This window comes from Arvicola amphibius, chromosome 8 (assembly GCF_903992535.2).
Source record: "Arvicola amphibius chromosome 8, mArvAmp1.2, whole genome shotgun sequence".
Taxonomy (NCBI): Eukaryota; Metazoa; Chordata; class Mammalia; order Rodentia; family Cricetidae; genus Arvicola; species Arvicola amphibius.
In genome coordinates this window covers 3,801,359-3,823,968 of record NC_052054.1, presented here as the reverse complement: position 1 = coordinate 3,823,968, position 22,610 = coordinate 3,801,359, and the positions used below count along the sequence as shown (strand labels likewise).

General features: G+C 47.4%; 1 non-coding gene across 1 annotated transcript; it reads right to left on the bottom strand.

Annotated features, from left to right (window-relative positions):
- Positions 1-21,649: 21,649 nt before the first annotated feature.
- On the bottom strand, positions 21,650-21,761 carry LOC119822085. The gene has a single exon (XR_005286691.1).
- Positions 21,762-22,610: the final 849 nt, after the last annotated feature.

Below are 22,610 nucleotides of genomic sequence, written 5' to 3'. Positions count from 1 at the left end.
CCGGGGTAGCATCTCTCAGCACAGCCTCAGGGAACCACAAAAATCCAGCCTTCTCGATGATGGCTGGTTTACATGTTCTGGCTGCATTGCTGTATGATCAGAATCCTGCAGGCTGAAATGAAGGCTTAGCTAGAGGATGATTAAATAAGCCCTAGGAGTTGCTTAATGGGCAGTCACTGCCAAGGGCACTGCATCAGGACAGAGTACAGCTTTGGTGTTGATCTTCCCAGGGCCAGTGAGGTTGGGCTCCGGACCGAAGGATGGTCTGTGGTGTGTATGCCATGAGCCTGCTCTAATTCCTGGAAAATGTGTGTAGGCAGAAAGATGGTCACATCATTCCCGCTTCCTTCTGGCTCCCACACATGCACATTTGTGTCACTGCTGGCCCGGAGCTGTGTTGTTGGAGGAGGGCGGCCCTGGCAGCTTGTGGGAAAACCCAGGGGTCCTATTTAAGCAAGCTGGGTTACCACGACTCTTCTCACCAATGAGATGAAAGATCTGTTGGGAAGAAAGACGGCAGATTCCTTCTATAAGATTTCCCTGAGCTTATGATTTGCTTTTCACAATAAAGAGAAGCTGTTTACTCTCTGCTCAGCCTTAAAACATTTTTTCCTTGTGAGTAATTTTCATAGAAACAACATGGCTGTTCTGTAGAGTATGTCATGATGCCACTGTGCTGGGGACGGGGCTGTGACATCATCTTGTAAGGGCTGCCTGGATTCAGTGCCTTTGCGTCTTCCCGAAGCCACGGGAGAGTGCCAGTCCTTGAGGTGGCTCTGGAAGCCTCTGCAAACTGCTCCAAGATCTCTCTGTTGCCAGCTGACGCGCAGGAGAGGGCAGTGCAGGGTCTTCAGGTTTCTTTTGATGGAATTCTATGGAATGGCGGTATTGCAGTATCTGGTTTAGTGTTCTGTTCTCTTTAGTCCACGCCCGCCCTGGGTGTGGGGCGCCACTCTGCTCCTGTGCCACAATAATAAAGCACTAGCTTAGGGGAGTTCTCTCTCACAGCCTGGAGGCCAGAAGCCCAAGACTGAAGTGTGGCAGTTTGGAGGTCCCCAGAGCAGGATCTTCCCCAGGCCTCCGTTAGCTTCTTGGAGAACACGTGCAGTTCCTTGACCTTTGGTGGGAAGACTTCAGCTCCACCTGATGCTGTGTGCATCTGCATAGAGATTCTCCTCTAAAGGTTGCAGTAATTAGATTAGTGGCCCCCATTCCACTGTGGTTTCTGTGTAGACCCTAAGTCTACATTATGACCCGATGGAGGCAGGACTTCAATGTGTGCCCTTGAGGGCACAGAAGTTGGCCAATACAAGGAAGTAGCTTGTCTTTTTGTTAAAAATCAATTTGGTTCTCAGGTGTTTTGGTGGTGGTGATTTTTGTTTGTTTTGTTTTTTTAGAATTCTGTGAAACACTAGAACATGGAACTAGCCAAACAAGAGACCACCCATTAGAAATGAGCAATTTGTCTTATTTTACCAAATCCTTAATTATCTTCAGCTGCAAGGTGGAGCAGGCCAGGATGGAACATGAGTCATTGGAAAATGGCTGTCAAGGACAAAATGGAGGCCAAACGTCTCTCATTATTTCAAACACCAGGTGGCTTAGACTCAGATGAGGCTTTTTCTGGTCTCATGCAGTCTTCTATTTCTTCATGAACCCTGGGAAAGCTGAACCCCAGAGGACAGCTGTGAGCACCAGGAGCGGGCCAACCACAGGCTCCAATGCCTCTCCGCACAACTTTTCCTTAGTTAGTGAAGTATTTCCTTTCTATTCTGCGAGAAAATAAACATGTTGTCAGACTCAAGGGGTCTGAGCACATTGGTATGCTTGGGAATCCGTTTGTGCTGAGAGTGTGTGGGGCTGGGGTTCTCCGGATTTGATGCCTGTTTATCTGTCTCACACCGCCATGATGCCGTGGCTGGGGCTCCAGCTGTGCTTCACAACGCCTTTCTGGAAAGCTGGCTCCGCTGAAGACCGTTTTCAGCAAGCATCCTCTAGTTCGCCTCTCCTTGCAGACTGATGCCTACAAGGAGGTTTCTCAGAAACCTGATTTCAGAAGTGCCACTTTGTTGAACAAGTCATTTGAGCTTTCTTGGGATTTAGTTGAACACTCATCCGCAATAATTTGGTCTTTTATTGAAGTCTTTATCCTCTCTGGTATTTAGATGTAATTATATCCCCCAGAAAAGCCCACTCCTTCTTTTCTGATTTGCCTTTTCTGGGTATTGAAAGCTTTACGGATGGGGCCAACGTCGTCCTGGATCCTTATTTTCTCTCAGAACTTTCCTTTCCCCTTTGGGTCATTCTTAGGTCCTAGGTGGCCTGTTTCCCTGACTTATCCCACCCCTGTCCAGCAGGCTTGTGCCTCTGTGTGCTGCACTCCCAAGTGCCCAAGCTGCTTCCTTTGAACAACCTGCTAACTGTTCCAAAGGCAGCAGTGTGGAGTGAGCTGAGCCCAGCTCCCATGGCTCACTCAGAGCCCCATTCTTTCTCCCACGCTCTTTTCCCAGGTTTCTCTGCTTCACCTAGAAGATGGTGGGATGGGGTTCAGCTCATGTCGCAGAGACTGAAAATAGACAGAAGGTTGAGTTACGAGCCATATCTGCAGCAGGGCCCAGCGCACCCCTTCCACTAGCCAGTCTTTGTGTCTGCTGACAGCCACTCTGGCAAGGATTTTAACTCAGGTCCTCCTGGAAACTTGGGGTTCACGCTAGTCTCCAAGGAAGCATGGCTCACCCTGAAGCCTATCTAAAATTCTTTTTTCCTCATTCCTCCCTTAGAAGGAAAGACCAATATTTTCTTTCCATCTTTCCACATTGGGGCATCTGTAGAATGTTCTAGAAATGGGAGGTCTTGCAGAAACACTGCAAGAAAACGATTGTGTCTCCTTTCGTTGCCTGAGGGAGTTCAGGTCTTCAGTGGTCAGGTGAAATGCTTTTCACATCTTCTCAGAAGTCTTTTGTGAGTGGTTTCCCTGGCTTTATTACAGAGAAATCACTTCATCTTGTCTGTTGTTAGCTTGCGACCTTCTGCATCCCGCCTCAGCTGACTTTATTGTGGTCAGCATACGGGCTGCCCTCCTCTGCTCAGTCAGTCACTCAGTCAGTAGTGTCCAGTGCAAAATGAGCAACCTTGCTGCTGTTCTTTCCTCAGTAGAATTAATTTTCAAGGTCCTCGCTGGCCTCGTTCTGTAAAAAGATGAGGCTGAAGTGCCTCTTGTGAACACACACCCACTCTTGCCCCTGCTGTTGGCGGAAGATGAGGTATTATTCTGCCGCAAAATGTGAAATGCGCAGGCTTTGGGCCCCTCTCCGTCCTTTAGTAGGCTGCATTTCTTGGTGACTTCATAAAGATGAGAAGGACACGATAATGTTCTGAGCCAGGGAGCCATTGCCTTGGATGTTCTCAAAGATAAGGGCACACAGAGATGAAGATGCTTGCCCCAGAGCAAGGCTAAACTGTGTTCGTCTCGAACAGGATTTCCCAAGAGAAGGAACCAAATCGGTCTAGGCTCAGCACGGATCGTCTCCTGATGTGTTTTTCATTCCCAGACAGAAATGTTGCAGACCAAAGACCCACGCTCAAGGAACCCTAGAACATACTCCCTCCTCTGAGAAGCTAAGTTTCTCAGCCTCAGGCAGAGCCGGCTTCTTAACTCCGTTGTCTGTGGGTACTTTGTTTCTCCTTGAGCCATAGGACTGTCTCATCTATAAAACGGGAGTGAAATAGCCACATTGGGTGGAAAGAACAAACTAGATAATGTGCCTAACACCCGCTGTTTAGAGTAAACGCTGTCCTATCCCTGCAACACACTTTCCCTGTTCTACACTGGTCCTTCAGAGCTGTTTGTAGGGACAAACAGCTGGTCTCTGTCCCTTCCTGCAGAGGATAGGATGCCACACTTAAGGTTTCTGCAGCCAGTCTTCCTGCTTAGGGCAGAAGTGTGGTCCAAGACTGGATTCTGAGGTACCCATCCTGCCCAGTCCCTTCAGCATGTGGGTACTCCTTTCTCCCGGCGCTTTCCTGCCCAATGCCTCAACAGAGCTGTTCACTGGGGACAGCAGGGAGTCGCTGCACCAAGCTACTGCATGCATCAGCGCAATCCCCAATGCGGGTGTCTGAAACCCCGGTGTGGAGGGGTGTCTCTGCTGCATCGGGCCTCCAGCCTCAGAACTCCTGACAAGGGTGGTGGTGCGGGTCCCAGGCAGTGTCGCAGAGGTGGGGAGGGGAAGGGCAGAGCCCGAGCTCCAATCCCTCCTTCTCCCTCGCTGGTCCTCCGTTGCTAAGCGGTTTCTATGGCAGCAGCATCCTCAGACTCAACTTTCACCCTCATTTAGAGCCAATTAAGGTAAAATAGTGAGGGGAGGGGGCCGAGTGGCAGCGTAACTGGGAGGCAGGGAAGCACTCGGAGGCTGCACTCAGTGAGACAGACGCTCGGACGCCCAGACGCAGCTGCAGTCTCCTTGCCTCACCGCGCTGCAGCCCGCTGAGGAGGCTGAGCCGCCACACTGAAGACCTCAGGACCCTCCCTGGCCCAGGAGATCGTCCTGTCCCGCGTCCCGTGTGCTCTCTCCCACTCCGCACTCCAGCCTGGCCTGCTGCCCCCAGCCTCTGACATCCCGTCAGCCGATTCTCCGGCTCCTTTGGTGCCTGCTTTTATTTTCGTTCTTGCTATCAACACTTGCTTGGAAGAAAAGGAAAGTTTATAAAATGCCGATAGCACAGCTGCTGGAGCTATGGAAGAAGATCGAGGTGGAGCCCATGGAGATAGAGGTAGGTACAGAAGAGGGGAGTGTGCCCTTCTCCACAGTGCCCTCTGGATGGTAGCAAACGGACTTTTATTCAATAGAAAATTCACAGTTATCTAGCGACGGTTAGCGTGGCAGATATGGTCGCTCTTTGTCCGTGATTCACATATGTGGCCACACAGGCATGTGCATTTGTGTGCCTGTGGCAGTGCGTGTGTTTTGAGTGCATGCATGAAGCCGATAAAAGACAAGCGTGCTGCCCACAGCCGCCCTTCAGTGTGCTTCTGGCAGTGTGTCTTGTGCTCAGAAGTACTGCTATTGTCAACTAGTTGGCACCAGTTTGCTTTGCTTTCAACAAGTGGTCCAGATCATGGGCTAGATCTCCATTTGCTGCCGGGACTGACCCATTATGCTAGAAGGAACAGAGCAGAGGCAGTGTTGTCCTGAACGGCCATGCACTCAGAGAGAGGGCCACCAGAAATGAGAGCCGAGGAACAATGCCAGTGTCACACTGCTGGGGCTGTGGTGGGGAAGGTGCTGATGACGCTGTCCCCTAGGGAGGTGGCAAGCCTCTGCTCTCTGGAATTTCATTTGCTCCGTTTGGGTTCTACGTGATCGTCAGAGCTTTTTCTGAAAAGAAAGTTTTCTGAAGTTGTTCAGAGAGGCTTCATCTTTAGATGTTTGGGTACTGTGTCAGGAGCAACCAAAACTGCAATTTAAAAATGGCTAATTTTTATAGACTCCTGAATACCACAACCTAAGGTTTAATCTCTGCATCATCTGACCTTACACATATAAGTTCCATGTTAACTGCTTTCATTTCATAGTGACGTGGAGACAGTCACAGAAATATATCTTTATTCTGAATGATTGTTTTCGAAGACAGCATAGTTGGTATTTTACTTTGAGGACTCCCATAAAAATACTTGGAATAGGGCTTACAAGATTGCTCAGTGCAAGAGGGTGTTTGCTGTCAAGCCTGGTGACCTGAATTCCTAAACTCGTGTGGTAATAGGAAAGATCTGGCCATTGAAAGTTGCCCTCTGATTTCTGCACACACACACGTACACACACCACACACACACACACACACACACACACACACACACACACACACATAGCTGGAGAGAGAGGCAGACAGAGTCAGACAGAGAGACAGACAGAGACCAATAGACAGAGAGACAGACCAAATAAACAAGTATAATCTTGTAAGGGCTTGGAGGAGGATGTTGGTATTATGTGGGGAGTAGAGCCTTTCACTCTCTGTGTGCTGGATCTTGTAGCCAGAGCAGTCTGAGTATTGGTGCAAGGGGGTTGCCTTGGTGAGCAAGGTTGGCACTCGGCTCTGCCACTGCTGATTACTCTGTTGGTACTTGGTGCTGCCTTGCGGTTGAAGATAAAGCCACTCATTCACCAGATGACAACTTGAGCCTATTCTTTCTTCTTGAGAGATACTTGATTCTTTTAAAATTCAACCGATGACTGAGCAAATGATGAGGGCAGACATTCTCTTATTTCCTGTTTCTGACCCCATAGTTTGTGGCCTGATGTCCATCTGCCCGACTTCCTGAACACAGAGCTCTTGTGGGGGAGAACTGAGGGGCGGGAATGAAGGAAACATGGGGTCCTGCTAGAATTCTGAGTCTGGCCCTATCACCAGGACAGAGGCTCCTAAGAGTGGCTTGTGTTTAAAACATTTCTGAAGTAGACCAGGACGGGCATGCTCATGTTATTACAGAAATATGTCATGACCAAAGAAAACTGGCAAATCAACAGTCCTGATGCAGAGTTGATAGCACCCGCTCTGCTGCCCAGCAGCGCTGAGGGTTGTGAGCTTCTGGGTTAGTCTGCCCGACACTGGGAGGGTCAGAAGCTAGAGAGCCTGGAGAGAAGACGTTTCCTCCGGCTTTCTGGTGAGGTTTTCAGAGCAGCAAACTTGTGGAACATGCAGAGTGAGGGTGGGGCACTAAATTGTTAGCAGTCTGGAGCCAAGAAACAGCTGGAGTTGTCTCCACAGAAGGGCCAAAGCTGAAATACTCAAACTATGTAGTTTCCAGCTCTCGGGGACCTTCCGTGTCCTCAAGTGTCATGTCCCTGCGTCACAGTACCCCTAAGCTGACTTTATTGTCTCGTTTTCCAATGTTTTATGTCCTGTGCTACTCAAATAGCTCGCAGATCACAGACCATGTGCAGAGCTGGGTGAGACGTACCCAGAGTCTGACCTTGCATGGATAGGGATATTTGTGGAACACAGTTAATGTCACTGGCTAGAAATCCATGTTCCTGGATTCTTCTTTTAGTCTAATATGGCTACACTTTGCTTTCCTCTCCCCAGTTTTTCTCTTGCCCACAGTCCTTAGAAACCTAGGAATCTGAGGCCCATGGAAGTAGAACATGGCATAGTCTTCATAAAACCCAACAACGCTCCAGCACATAAACTAGGGGAAACCCACTGGCTCTCTAAGGAGACTAATTGCGGTATTATGAATTGGTTTGGGATATTTTGGATGATACTTTACCCATGAATGGGTAAGAAAACATGGTGAATAAAAACTGTAGATTCTAGAGAAGCCCTGAAGAGTCTGGTAAGGAGGGGAAGCAGTGGTTTCTGTGAGTTGTATCAGAGTCAGGACTGCTGGGTGTGCATGCTCAGTGGGGCTCAGTGGCCACAGCTCTGCTCTGGAGAGAGAGGAAGGAGCAACAAGCGAGCCAGCGTGTGAAGCCATCTGTGGGGCTCAGCTGACTCATTTTAATAATATTTTTATTAAAGTGTGAGCTTTCTGGGATGCCACAGTACATTAGAGAAAGCAAAATCTTGGTTTTCAAATGTTCCACATCCACCATGATTCCCTGGTGACTCAGAGTCAAGTTAGTGAGATTTCTAATCCAGCATGGCTGCTGGCTTAGCCATCATCAGCTAGCCTGGGGTAGCAGAGCACACTAGAGCTAGTGCTAGGTGGGACTGCTTCACTGAGTTCTCTCTGAGTCTCCAGGTGGGGGCTGTCCCCTGTCTAATAGGTCATCTGAGCAGTCTTCCACGCTATTGCGTTCTAGGCAGAGATGCCGAACTGGCCTCCTGTTTAAACCCCAAGCTACACAGGTGCGGTTTATGCATCTTTGTGAGCCCAGAACTCTACTATCTGGGATTTCATTAATTTCTTCCCAGCTAGGCTTGGTGGCACACACCTGCAATCCCAAAACCCAGGAGGCAGAGGTGGGTTATATACCTGTTTATATAGCAAATTTCAGGCTGCTGGAGTTTTCACAAATCACTCTCTAAGAAACAAACCCACAAAAATCCAGTTCCTCTTCCAGAATTAACAGGAGACTGATTTGTTCCATTCAAGCAGGAATGACTACAGAAGCGTTTGGTGTCTTGTCTGTGTCCACCTTCACCGTGTGGATGTTTAAGCTGCATGTAAGCTTGTCTCCTGCCTCCTGCAGGCAGTATAACTGCCTCGTCTTCTGCATTGTGCCGGAAGTCCTACACTTCCTTGATTCAGCAGCTTGTGACTTTAGACATGAATACTCACTGCTTGCATGTAAAACATCCAGTACCAAGCATTCCACAGTTACAGAGCTGTGCAGGTGCAAGAGAGTCGTGTTACAGGCTCTGCACCTACCAAGCTTGTTACAGTTGTGCCAATTACACATATGAAGCACCTACCAAGCCACTTACAGTTGTGCCTATTACGCGTATGAAGCCGCTGACACAAATTTTGAGATGCTAACCATATTAACCTATGTCTCTGTTGTCAGACCACGGAGGAGGAAATCAACCTGGACATAGAGCCCACCCCAGAAGATGCCACAGAAGAAGTAACTATATCTTTTTATTTTTTTAAAATAATCTGTTGTTTGGGGGGAGATTTGGGTCTGGGAGGTAGAATAGAGAGAGATCTGGAAGTTTAAAATATTGACCCATGAGCAGTCATTTGAGTGAGATGTGTATCTACCTGCAAATGTAAACATGCATATACACATATATGCATTGTGAGTACTACATTAGTATGTCCCTCAAAGGAGACAGTCTGTGAAGACAAACACAGTCGAGGGGAACCTTGGTCTTAGGAGAGTACTGGCTTGCTGTTGACAGTTAGGCAGGTTTGGAAATACGGGTGGAGGTACAGGAATGTAGGAAATGACTCTGCCTGCTGGGAATTATGTAACATAGCTCTTGGAAGGCTTTGTGTGTGCAAGCAAGCCCCGGGATCCTGGCAGGTGGATTCATCTGTGGGGTTTGCCTCTCCAGAGGCATGGAAGCAGATGAGGTCCAATGAGGGGAGTTGAGAGGCCATGCCCAGAGGCCAGTGAAGAGCAGGGCAGGAAAACGGGACTGGAAGCAAAGAAGAGGAATGGGGTGTCTCTGGAGGCTGGTGCCCCGAGGTGGAAATGAAACACCTAAAGCAAGAAAAGCACGGGTTGTTCCAGCTACGATCTTTCTACTTCTGTGATCCAGGCAGACAGCCGGGACCTGACCTAGGCTCTAGCTTGGTGACAGTGTCCCAGCTACACTGGTGACATAGAGGCCAGAAAGGTATGAGGCAGTAGGGGTTAAATCCCAAAACTGAGCTGGAGCTGAAGCAGAAGAATTCTAAATAAGCAGCTCAGAAATTACATTTAGGAAAGGAATTCTGTCAGCGGTGGCTAGGGCTGTGGAAGGTTGACAAACCAGCAACACTGATAGAGCACTGTGAGTGTACTCAACTGGGGCCACTGAGAACCACAGACGTTGTCTGGCCCACAGCTCTGCCAGCTCTATCATAGCATGGGGGAATTGGACTGGTGGGCATTGCCGGCCAGTTCACAGCCTGAGGATCACCTTTGCTGCACCTAACCATGCATGCGGGACAGATGCCTACCGGTGCCTCCAGGTCCCAGGATCACATGAAGCAGCCTATTGATCAGTTAGGAAAATGCCATGAATCTGCCTCACCTTTGGCTGGCTACCTTCCCTTCTGTCTTGGGGCTTTGGAGCTCAGCTCTCTCCAGAGCTTTGAAATGATATGACTGAGTTTGGGCAGAATGTCTGCTTGGCTGTGAACCTTTGCTTTCCCTAGATAGCAGGCGTAGCTCTGGGCAGGGCCACAGAAGCGGAGGTTAGTGAAATATGAACTAGGGACTTTCCTGAAAGGTGCATATTTGACTGGATCCTTGCCAAGTTGTGGGGCAAAGAAGGAGGGTACACCCTCCACCACAATAACAGGGCTGGGCTCATCAGACCCCAGCTGTCACTTTAATGCTGCTTTGCCACATTCCGGGGAAAGCTCTGCTTCTGGGGAACCTTCACTGTATGTGCACAGCACAGAGTGTGAAGAGAGACAAGGCAGCTGGTGTGGCGTAGATGACCCAGTTTAGCTTTTTACAGGAACAAAAAAGGTGAGCGTTCTTTCTGGGATGTCACGATGCATTAGCGAAAGGAGCGGAGTTGGCTCCTGGAGACAGATTCTGTGGCACTGCCGGGGTAGGTGTGTCCGATTGCTCATTTTGTAGCCTCCTGTGGAGCAGTAGGATTGGGTATGGTGATGTGTTAATTCGTTTGAGCTTTTACAACAAAAGAGCAGCAGCTCAGCGGCTCATCAATGACAGATCCTGTCCCACAGCTCTGGAAGCCTGTGATCCTCCTGCCCCAGCTCCTTTAGTCCTGGGATCATAGCCATGTGCCACCATACACTTATTCCTAGTACTTCCTATGGGAATTTAGACGAGGATCTCTATATATTACAATTAAAGCATTCAGCTCTTGTGCAACTTGTTTTGATAATGGAATATGAGGAGTGGAAATTATTTCCTGATGGTAACCTTGACTGGAAGATAGGAAATCAGAATTTTAATATCTGTAATAAATAAAGGAGAGCTCCAAGCACAACTCAGGGGGATTTGTAGGATCATAACACTGACACTTAGATGTAGCCATCTTGTTTGTGGACTGATAATTACTGGAGAAATCACTTGCTTGCTTGATGTTTCTGATAGATGGTATTGAAAAACACCAGGTAGTTTTCTGTTGTCCCTGCAGATTGATGCCACTGGCTGTTCTGTGGGGTTGGCTGCTGTTGTCAGAATCATGTAATTCTTTACCCATCCTCCTTGGCCTTGGGACAATCTGTGAAATTTTCTAAAGTTCAGGATTTATGGCTCAGGTAAAACAGGGGAATTTGATGGCCACAAACTAAGTACCAAAAGTTTCTCCTTTGCCAGTGAACATGTGATAATAAAAAGTTATCTGGCTGTGGAAAAACTAATCAGAAATCATAACTGCAGGTGAAGTGCCATGCTCACCCTAGAGAGGGCTGGCGGGACATTAGAACTGTCCCACCTTGGAATGACCTTAGTCAAGGTGGCCGCTTTAAAAGTTTTTTTTGAGACAGGGTCTCACTATGTAGCCTAGGCTGGCCTGCATCTCACTATGTAGTCCAGAGATCTGCCTGCTTCTGTCTCCCACGTGCTGGGATGAAAGACACACACCACCTCACCTGACCTTAGTTTTATTTTTAATATTATGCATGCGTGTGTGTCTATGTGCAGGATTGTTCATGTGAGTGCAGTTTCCAGAGACGCCAGAAGAGGGCATCAGAGCCTTTGGAGCAGGAGTTACAGGTGGCTGTGAGCCGCCCAGCCAGAGTGCTGTGAGCCACCCAGTAGCGTGCTGGAAGCCCAACTCTGGTCTAAGAGCCGTTTGCACTCCTATCTGCTGAACCAACTCTCCGGCCCCAGGTGGCTTTTTAAAATGGAGTATTGTTCCTCCCTTTCTTTCCTTTTAAAGTATATAGCACATTGGATGTTTTATGTCTGAACATTTCCCTGTGTAATCTTTATCTGGCTTTGTCAGGTGTCTTGGCCCTGACCAACTTCTGGAGAAAAGAGCCCCAGGGAAGTTCCAACGTAAAGAGTGAAAATAGGTTAAGAAGTCTGCTTCTGAGTTTGAGAGTTAACACAGCTTGTTCTCCCTTCTCTGTGGTTGAGGGAAAGGTTTCCTTTCTGGAGTAACTGGGTTCCTTGGAGGCATTTTGCGCTGCGAATTCCTAGAAGGGGAGCCTTACTCCGATTCCATTCGGTCCCTACAAAGCAGGCAGCTTATATTCTAAATATATAGCGGTGAACCAGCAGGTTCTCTGTGAACCACTTCCCCGAGGGTGTAGCTGAGGGCTCAGCGCAGGGCAGGGTGTAGGCTCCGAAGGAAGCAGAAGCAACAGCTGTGACTCTGAGAGTCTATTTCCTCTGAAGACTGGAATGCTGGGAAATTACGATGTGGAGCGCATCGACATGGACAGCGCATCGACACGGACTGCGCATCGACACGGACAGCGCATCGACACGGACGGCGCATCGATGTGGGCAGCGAATGTGTTGCTTGGCTGAGACTGCCGGGAGGAGGAGAAGGCTTGAGGCTGTCCCCATAGACCCGCACGCACTTTGCCTTTCAGGGTTAATTGAGCACATTTGTCACCTCATTGTCTGGGAAACACGTTTGGACACTGCTGGAGAGTACTCAGTGTACTTTGCCCACCACAATGACATGCGTTCGGAGATGATGCTCTTACTCATCCATGTGGCAGATGAGCCATCAGGGATGGAGCTGTGGATGGCGATACTCCTTTACCAGTTAGAACCCCCTGGGCCATGGCCGGGGGAGGGGCAGGTGGACCGAGGAGCCAGGGGAGCTAGTGTTATTGACATTGGTGGAGCCCTGGAATACAGATGCTTCCTGCATCTTCTCAGCACCACACCACACCAGGCTCCTGGTCCATTTCGTCAACTTTTTAGTCACCAAGAATTGCCAGATGTTTGGATGGTTTTTAGGTAAGCTTTTATTTCACAGAAAAAAAAATATGAAAAATGCTAGCATTTATCGTACGAACGTGTTTTTAGAAGGGCTGAGGCTTAGGGTCATATTTATTAATCATCATGAAGAACAGTTTTCTGTCTGTGATAACGCGATGAGTTTTCACTTTATTTCCTGTGACTGGTGAGGTGCTTCCCCTCCCCCACTAGTTGTGATGGCAGCACAGGAAATGTCTGTCTAGTGAGTGGGTGCTGAGGCTGCCAGCTTCAGTCTGCAGGAGAGAGCCGCAGGAAGACTGCCCGGGCGGGGCTCTGACAGATGCCCAGAACCATCGAGGAAGTTGAGGCAGGCAGCAAGAGTTCAGAGGCTGGGGAAGATTCTGGAGCTGCGTCTATGGCCCCCTTTCTAGGTGTCACCAAGGTCTGAGGGCAGATCATTGATTACCTCCTGAGCACATCTCTCTCCCTCTCTGACCGTGGCTACATCAGTGAGGACGTGGGGAAGGAGACAGGTCAGGGGACACCAGGGTGCCAGAGGGAAAGAGCCAGTACAGGACAACCCTCAGGGCCTGGGCAAAGCCCTGGCATCAGGGGGAGCTGCTAATGCAGGGCCGACCCTGTGTGGAGCCAGCAGGCCACCTCTCCTTTCTCTGGAGTCTAGAGACAGAGATTCCCTTTCACATTAAAGAAAAAGGGAGAAAGAAAGAAAAAAAAAACCAGCTGCGACTGGTTTGAACAGGAGTGAGGCAGGGTGAATAATGAGGCTTAGGAACTATAAAGCAATTAAGAGCGATGCAATTACAGCTTAAAGAGATAGTTAATAGCTTTGAAAGATTAATAAGACACCCTCCAAGTCCTGCTTGTTATGTTACATAATCTGTTCAGACAACCGTGGGCCCTCGCGGGGCAACACGCATGTTCCAGTGATTGCTCCAGTCTCTGCGTTTGCCAGCCGTACAGTTCTTTGTGGTTAGTCAGAGTTGCGTTAATGCTTCCATGGTTCCTAGCAACGGGAAGCACACACTATGAATGCTTCTTGGAAACAGATAAAATTGGCCAAGCTGCAGAGTTCCCCCCATTCAAGCTTCCTGTGGGCATGCATAAGTGACAATGGCTTCAGGGAGCATGAACATTTTTTGAGGCAAATGAGGGGCTATATATGAATTTGCAACCTAAATGACTGCATGTGACAGTTATTTACAGTAACACACAACTGACAGAGCATCCAGCTCTTGTCATCCAGGGCATCTGTGCCCCAGGATAGCCTGTCTTACTTGCATGTTGTTGCTCATCTAGGCTGGGCCAGTAGAGGTGGTTCAAACCTGACATCCTCGTCTTCTGCTTTCATAGCAGAAAGTCAGACATTGCGTGGTCCCCAGCATGGACACAGAGGGATCACTCAGCCAGTCAGCAGGGTTCTCAGGCTGGGGACGCCAGCTGAGGGTTCTGAGCTGTGAGGGATTCAGACGCAGGCTGCGGCATCCACAGATAGCTGGAGAAACCTGGGAACTCTGGTCGGCACACGCTCCAGCGTGACTCACTGCAACACCAGTGGCTGTGTGTCCGACAGCGACTCTGTGTTTGGAGTAGCACGGAAACACATTCTCCAGGGAGTATGACGGCGGCCTTGTCAAAGTGCAGTCTCGTGTGGAGATCACTGCTTCAGCATGAGGAAGAGTGTGGGATCTTTGCTGTCCCTGGCCTTCGCAAGCAAACCAGCCTGGGAACAGCTCGGGTCACTGAAGCTCCTGACAAACAGCACAGTGACATCTCGGCTGCCCAGGCATGTGAGCTGTGTGATGTGAACTCTCTCTCAGTGCGTTCCTGAGTTACAGCACCTGTCCTCTTCTTGGGCCTGGGGAAATGGGGGGGGGGGGGTTGTACAGTAGCAACCCAGCTAAAGAAGGACTGTCTGTATTGCCCTGTCTACCCAGATGGTGCCTACTCTCTCCCATTCACTTGCACCCCATATATGGAGAATATATTTTACTGGTGGATGGAGTGTAGACACAAGACATCCAGTGGCTCAGACCTTCCTTGTGATACACAGGTGGCCTATGCCCCAGTCTGTCATATCTTTCCTAACCACACACAGAGGAGCTGGCTCCCAGGAGAGGAGAGGGCCATGTTCCTTTGAGGTCCTACATGAGCTCGGTGCCCTGTGAGCCATGCCTGTCACAGAGCTCGTCCTGGAGAGCTTCCCCCTCATAGCTGAGGTTGTGTGCAAAGCAGACACTGAGTCCTCACACAGGGATTCTCTCATCTTTTAACTCCTCTCTCTAAGTAATAATAATAAATAATAGTGATGATGATGATGATGAAATAACAATAATACACTTACCTAAATTCTTTCTTCAGTGTATACATAACACACCAGAGGAGCCTTAGCTGGGAGATACTTTTGAAAATTAGCCCCTTCCTCAATTTTTGGATGATTTCTCTTTCTCTAAATGTCTTAATGAAATATTGAATTACAAGAATATTTATTCATCCCAAATGGATAATTTGAAAAGTTACAGCCAGGGAAGCCATGTGTTTTTGTGTGTGAGTGATAGTGTATGTGTGTGTGTGTACATGTGTGTGTGTATTTTAAAATCAAGTAGACTTCCTTCTGTTGATAAATCTGAGTTTTGGTAAGAACAACAAGCCATTAGAAAGTCCAGTCTTTCAGTTGACTTATGCTAAGCCCTTGTAATCACCTGCAACCAGGTGTGGAAATGAAGTCTTTGCAGTTGGTATGAGTTATAATAACTTCTAGGAAATCAGCAAAGCATAATTTTCCCAGAATGCAGTATCAAAACACCTGGGTGCCAAACACACACAAAAGAGCCAACCCATTGCCAGATGGTTAATAGTGAACCATAGGTGAGCTTCAACTTGGTTACCTCCTGCCTCTTCTAGATGCTGGCCCGTTGGAGCATGGCAGATGAGGTCTTGACAGGTAACTCGCCATGACTTTCCTGAGCATTTATGTGGAGCAGTCTGTATTAGCACATGGGAGAGAAACACCAGCAAGATGTGACCGTAGTTCTCCAGGGTCACCATCTGCTCGGGAACTGGCATGTGAGTGTGCAATTCAAGCGAACAGGCAGATAGATACAATAAGGTGTTTTCTTGCCATCACAGAACAGTGAAAACTCTTCTGTATTGTCGTGGTCTGGTGCCAGCCCGGACCATAAATTATTTCTCCAGGACCAGAGGGGAGGCATGCTATTAAAGATACAACTCACATGGCTTTATCGGGAAGGAGATTCTCAGTGGTCCCTCATGAAATCCTGAGTTCACATCCTGAAAATTCCTCTGCATTTATTCTCCAAACAGCTTTTATACCAAAACATAAACTGAGGGGGAAATTCATTAGCATTCTGTTTCCTAGGTAACCAGGTAAATGGCTGTGGTTATGTCCACACATCTGCCTATGCCTGCTCTATCAAGTCTTTCTATCTTCCTGCTCTGTATGCCAGCTCTGTCATGTAGGCTGAATTAGCATCTCTATCCCAATCCTCCAAATTACAAAGAAGGAGCAGAATGACATCCTGACCCTTTGTTGGGGAGGTGACCACCTCCTGTGTGGCAGGTGCGAACAATGGCCTGAGATTCTGTTTGCCATACCATGTAGAAATATGGGTTTACACTGTATCCACGGGCACAACGCTGGATGCCCTGGGCCTCTCTTCCAAGCCACAAATTTCTTCCTTTCCTCCTTCCATCCTACCTTCCCATTTTACTCACTCGTGCACACTTGCATGTGTGCTTGCATGCACACATAATAGTGACCAACTTATCTTCTAAGTCCACTTTCCTTCACCAACTCTCTACCAAGCTATAGTGCACTTGGCATGTGCTCAACACCTGTGGTTTCCTAAGAAGTACTACACAAAAATTCTCCCAGAAGTTCTGTCTTTTAGTATTCTCCCAAATAAACACCCCCTGGACAAGATCACCCTGGGTGACAGTTCTGTAGAAAGGCGAGACAGGGTGAAGCTACGGGGTGAATCTAAAGGTTCTTCCTGTGTGCTTACTGCCCCAGTCTTACATACTGAGGAGGAACCAGTCTAGAAATCTGTCAGGACACTATTCAAGACTCTGCACCCTCCATCCATACAACCCTCAGCCTGGCTAGTTCCTGTCCCTGCTGTCAGGGATCCCAGGTGTTCTAGCTGCCAGGTCAACAGAAAGAGTTAAACACAGTGCACCGTGTTACTCTCAGAGCCTGGGCACCTTTTCCTCAACAATGAGGTGCCCATCACTGGTTTCTTTACAGCTGATTACTGCAGCAGCTCTCCCCACTACCGTTTAGGTCAGCAGTTCTCAACCCATGGGTGACAACCCCTTTGGGGGCCAGAGGACCCATTCATAGGGGTCATTTGTCAGATATCCTGCATACCAGATATTTACATTATGACTCATAACAGTAGCAACACTATAGACATGAAGTAGCAACAGAAGTAATTTTATGGTTGGGGGTTACCCTAATGTGAGGACTGTATGAAAGGATCACAGCATTAGGAAGGTTGAGAACCACTGATTTAGGTCAAGGACACAGCCACAGGGCCACTAGAGAAGTCTATCCAAGAAGCAAAGGAGCAGTTATGGGCACAGTTCCAGAACTGAGAAGAAAGCGTCTCCTATTCCAAACGAGCAGCATGGTGGTATCATGTTTTAAGCTACCGTGAAATGCATTAGTATTTTATTTTATTTGTGTGCATACACGTGTGCATGTGTGTGCAGAGCCCAGAGACTGACTTCTTTTATTACTCTTGGCGTTATTTTTCAAACAGTGTTGCTCACTGTACCTAGAGCTCATTGATTCAGCTAGATGCTAGGCCAGCAGCCCGTGGGTGTCTTCCTGCCTCTACAGTCTCCATACTGGCATTATAGGCATATGCCGCTCTATCCAGCTTCTTACATGGGTGCTAAAAACTGCATTTATTTCCTTATGTTTGTGTCAGGAGGCTCAAAAGCGCTTCGCTGTAGAAGTTAAAGTCCATTTGTCCTCAGCATGTCACCATGCTTCCTTAAGAAAGTCAATCATACATACATCAAACCCTGTTGGACGGGTATTGATTTCTTACTGGCAGTTTTAGCAAAGCATCAGCCGCTGACTGCCTCATAAAGACCTCTAGAGAGGGAGGCTCCGAGCTGTGACTCAGGCGTTGCCATGGTGGGATGCTGAATTTGCAAACGAGACCGGCGAAGGGTGAAAAGCGAGCTCAGAATTACGGATTAGGAGAACCTCTGTTCGTTAGTCTTCAGGAACTTTATTTTCACCTTGGAGGGAAAACGGTGTTGTGGTTTAGCTTAGGGTGTAGAAAGCTGTAACTGAATATAACCAACAACAAGAAAGAGCCAGGAGATCTAAAAGGGGGTCGTGTTTCTTGAACTGTTAAATGGAGCATGGCAATCAGGTGAGCACCCTCTCGAAGGATACTATCTATGTGAGAATCACATGGCATGGTGATGTCAGCTGTGACCAGGAAATCACATGGTACGGTGATGTCAACCATGGCCTGGATAGTGGCAGACATCGCACGGACATGGTGGATAAAAAAGATCACAGCTGAGTATGGGCTGTGCACCAGCTTAGAGTCTCAGAGTTCCCAATACAGGGAGTATTAGGAACTCTACTACTGAATTAGGGGAAGGTGTACAGAGACTGAAGAGAGGCAGAAGCCAGGGACCACCCACTTAGAGAGTCAGGAAATGTAGCATGCGTGTTCTGAGCTGAAAGAGAGAAGACAGCTATGTCTAGGGAAAGACAGGAATCCTCCTGTCCCAAGCTTCCTCCACTAAGGCTGACTGTGACCCCCTTGGTGGCCCAGGTCCTCAGGGTCTCCTCCATCATGAAAGATGGAGAAGAGGACCAGGAACCCCAGAAAACACCACCCTCACATTCCTTAGCAGGTGACAGGATATGCAGCAATTTGCAAGGGCTGCACATGGGGCGAGGACACTGAAAACCCCTGGGAGGATGTGATGCTGTGCCCAGGGAAGGCAGCCGCAACAATCTAGAGAGACCAAGAAGTTTAGCAAGGTTGCTGGTATAAAGTAAATATGGAAAGTCATTTTATTTATGTAGATAACAAAAATTCGTACTTAAAATAATATGTAATAACACTCAATGACATTAAACAATAAGTATCACAAAATATGTGCGAGTTTTGCATACGGCAGACAACAAACACTGCTGAGGGAGAATGTAATTCTTCAAAAAGAATGCTCATGGACCAAAAATGGCTCAGAGGGGAAAGGCACTTGCTGCCGAACCTGACTGTCTGGGTCTGATCCTTGGATCCAGTGGTGGAAGAAAACATTCCTGTAAGTGGTTTTCTGATTTCTACATGTGTGCCTTGGTGCGCGCGCACACACATACACACGCATATATGCACACACACACACACTCATACACACATGCACAGAAACACACACACACAAAACAGCAACAATAAAAAAACCCCAAGGTGATAAACACTTAGAACCTGAAACACTGAGACTGCCAGAAGAAAACACAGGCACTATACCCTTCAAAATATTGGGGCAGGGAAGGGCTTTCTGAATTGAACTCCACTCAGGGATTAAGGGCAATAGTTGACAAATGGGACCTCCAATAACTCAAAAGCTTTTGTGTAGCCAAGAAAACAATCACCTGAGTGAAACGGAAGCCTATGGAGTGGGGGAGAATCCTCGCCAGCTATGTCTGACAGTTGGTCGCTATTTTGAATATATAAAGATGAGAAAAGTTCAAGAAAATAAATGGCCCAACTAAAGAATGGGCTATGGCTCTGGACAGAGGAAGAACGACAAGTGGTTAAAAACTATGCCAGAAGGTGCTGAGCATCATCAGTAATCAGGGAGAGGACTGGGAGGATCCATGTCATCCCAGCCAGGATGGGTGAGCCAGTCAACCAAACAGCCAACAGCAAATGCTGGTAAGGTTGTGGGGAGGGCGAACATGCACTCACTGCCGGCGGCGTTGAAAGCTGGTGTAGCCACACTGGAATTCGTTGTTTGTAAGTTCTCAAGTCAGTGTTCAGAAAACTCACACGGGTAGGCAATTCCTTTTCAAAGAGACCCTGAGACCCCGTGCCCACGAGTCAAGACTGAAGCATGTCTTCTCACAGAACGTCTCAAGATGACTTGACATTCCATGGAAGAGCGAAGGACTTAGCATAGACACCCCTTTGTAAAGAAAGAACATGGTGGGCAAACCCATACTGAGCATGTTAATGTCACGCATAGAGATTTAGTAATTATGACCGTTGGCTATTGGCATGCAAATAAACACATCAGTTAATGGAATGAACAGGAGGAGACCCCCGACTTTGTGGCCAATTGATTTTTACACAGACATCAGAGTCATCATTTCAACAAATGGTGTTTGAGCAACTGGATATTTGTTTTTAAAATCATAACACAAATAGGAAAGGAAGAATTCAAAGTATCCCTATCCATATGCCAAGAGACCCTACAGGCTTAGAAACACTTTTAGCAAAGAGGTGGATTACACGGTTAACATGCTCCATAGCCTCCCTGTTTACCAATGATTTACTGAGAAGGAAATCAGGGAAACAACCCATTCACAGTACAGTACAAAACAAAACAACAAAATCCATACCCACAACATATACAAGCCTAGCCAAGGAAGTGGAAGACCTATAAATTAGAACTATAAAACACTGAGAAATTTGAAGAGAAGAATAGAGGAGGGAGTGACCGCCATGCACCTGGGTCAGTAGGAGTAATACTGTGAAAGTGGCCATCGACAAAAACCAATCTACAGGTCCATACAGTCTCATACAAACTCCAATGCAATTCTTCACCAATCTACAGATCAATACAGTCTCATACAAACTCCAATGCAATTCTTCACAGAAACTGAAAAGGCATCTTAAAATTTATATGGAAGCACAGAAGACCGTAAGTAGTCAAAGCAATCCTGAGCAGCAAAAACTGTACTGCAGACATTTCTGTTCTTAGTTTTAAGTTACTGCAAAGTCAAACATGGCCCTGGCGCATGGACAGGTCCATTGATTAGTGGAGTAGACTCGGGGACCTAGATATAGGTCCACTCACCTACAATCACCTGAATTCTTTATACAAAGATGCCAGAAATACACATTAAAGTTGCCATAATAAATGGTATTGGGAAAACTGGATATCTCCATATAGAAAAATGAAATTTGATTCTTCTCTCTCACCCCCACCCCCAACCAATTCCAAATGGATCCGACGTCTCAGTGTTATATCCGAAACCCTGAAGAAAAAGTAAGGAGTGCACTTAAGGATAGCTGCTCACACAGAGACTTCCTGAGGGGGACTTGATCACCCAGGAAATGGGACCAGCTGGCATCAAGCGGAGCTTCCTGAAATTCGTCAGCTTCTGCAGTGCAAAGGGACACGCTACATGACTGAAGAGGCAGCCTACATGCTGGAAAAGAAGTTTGCTAGTCATGCATACATCTGACAGAGGACGGATGTCTAGAGCATACACAGAACTTAAAACCAAACACCAGCAAAGCAAACAATTACAAATTGAGCTGTTGAACAGCACAGAGAGTTCCTGGAAGAAGACGCACCAATGCAGTACTAAGTACTTTTAAAATATCTGTATTTTCCATCAAGGAAGCACAAATTGAGACTACTTTGAGTCTTCGTCATATTCCAGGCAGAATGACTAAGGGTAGAAAAATAAAGACACAAAATGCTGACTTGGCCCTGGGCATGGGGAACACCATGTACAGCTGGTGTGTGTGCAAATTGGTGCAGCCTCTGTGGGTACCACTTCGGCCGTCCCTCGGAAAACCAGAACTAGACCTGGTGTCTGAGCCAGCCATACTACTCCTGGCTGCGTGCTCACAGGACCCTACTTCCTGCTGCAGAGACGCCTGCTTATCCATGTTAGCTGACGCTCTATTCACAGTAGCTTGGACATGGAACAGAGCAGATGTCCATCATCTGATGAGTGGATAATACACAGTGGGATTTGGGGCGATGGGGTTGGAGAAGTAGCTTTACTTGATTTTCTCTTTTGTTTGCTTTCATAATCTAGCACACTTTATCAGCAAAGATATTGAACTCAAGAAGAGGAAAACAATATTTAGAATGACAATTTAAAGGTTGTATGGAAAGGAATGATCAGAAATCTCATGTGTATGTAGAATTGTTGTCTTCTGCAGACAAATGACATTTTCTCATTTGTCTACATGGTTGACTGTAGCTAGGCCCTATCGTCTTCCTTGGGGGAAGGGTTGAGAAGGCTCAATGTCAATAACATAGACACCAGGAGTCCATTGAAAGGGATGCAGCAGACTCACATGGAAAACCTTCTCCACCCTCCCAGCACCCAGGCTGTTTTGATCCATTGATATCACATGGTCGCCCCTAATTGGCTAGGACCTCTGACAGCACCAGGCAGCTTCCAGATTGGCTCCTCTCTGCCTGTCAGGCCTTAACTTACTCCAGTTGACTCTGCAGCTTCCCTCACAATGGAATTTTATTCAGCTGTACAGAAAGATGTAGGTGAATGGATAGAGCCAGAAGACACAATGAATGATGTAACCCAGACCTAGAAGGACAAGCGGCGCATGTTCTCATTCTGTGTGGATCTTTAGTATCAAATCTTTAGATTTGTGTCTTTGACTTGGAGTACTTGGAGAATCCAGGAGACTATAACGGGATCACTGATGGGGAAAGGGAAATATTTTAATGGAGGAAGATAAGAGAACACAGATGATGAACAACCTCCTTAATAATTTAGGAAATGCAAACTAAAAACACAATGAGATGTATTGCTTGGCTCCTGCAGTGGCTAAAGCTAAAATATTGGTATTAATGCTGACAAAGGCATGGTATACTAGACCTTTCTTCATGGCTGTTTAGAATACAACATGGCACAATTGCTTTGGGACACAATTGGGAAGTATTTTATGAAGGTAAATATCCGCTTACTTTGAGCCTAAGAATTTCACTCTTAGATATTGACCTAAGATGAGTATCCACCAGATACTGCCATGTAGAGATTTATAGTAGTTTTACTCAACACACACACACACACACACACACACACCCAGAGTCAGC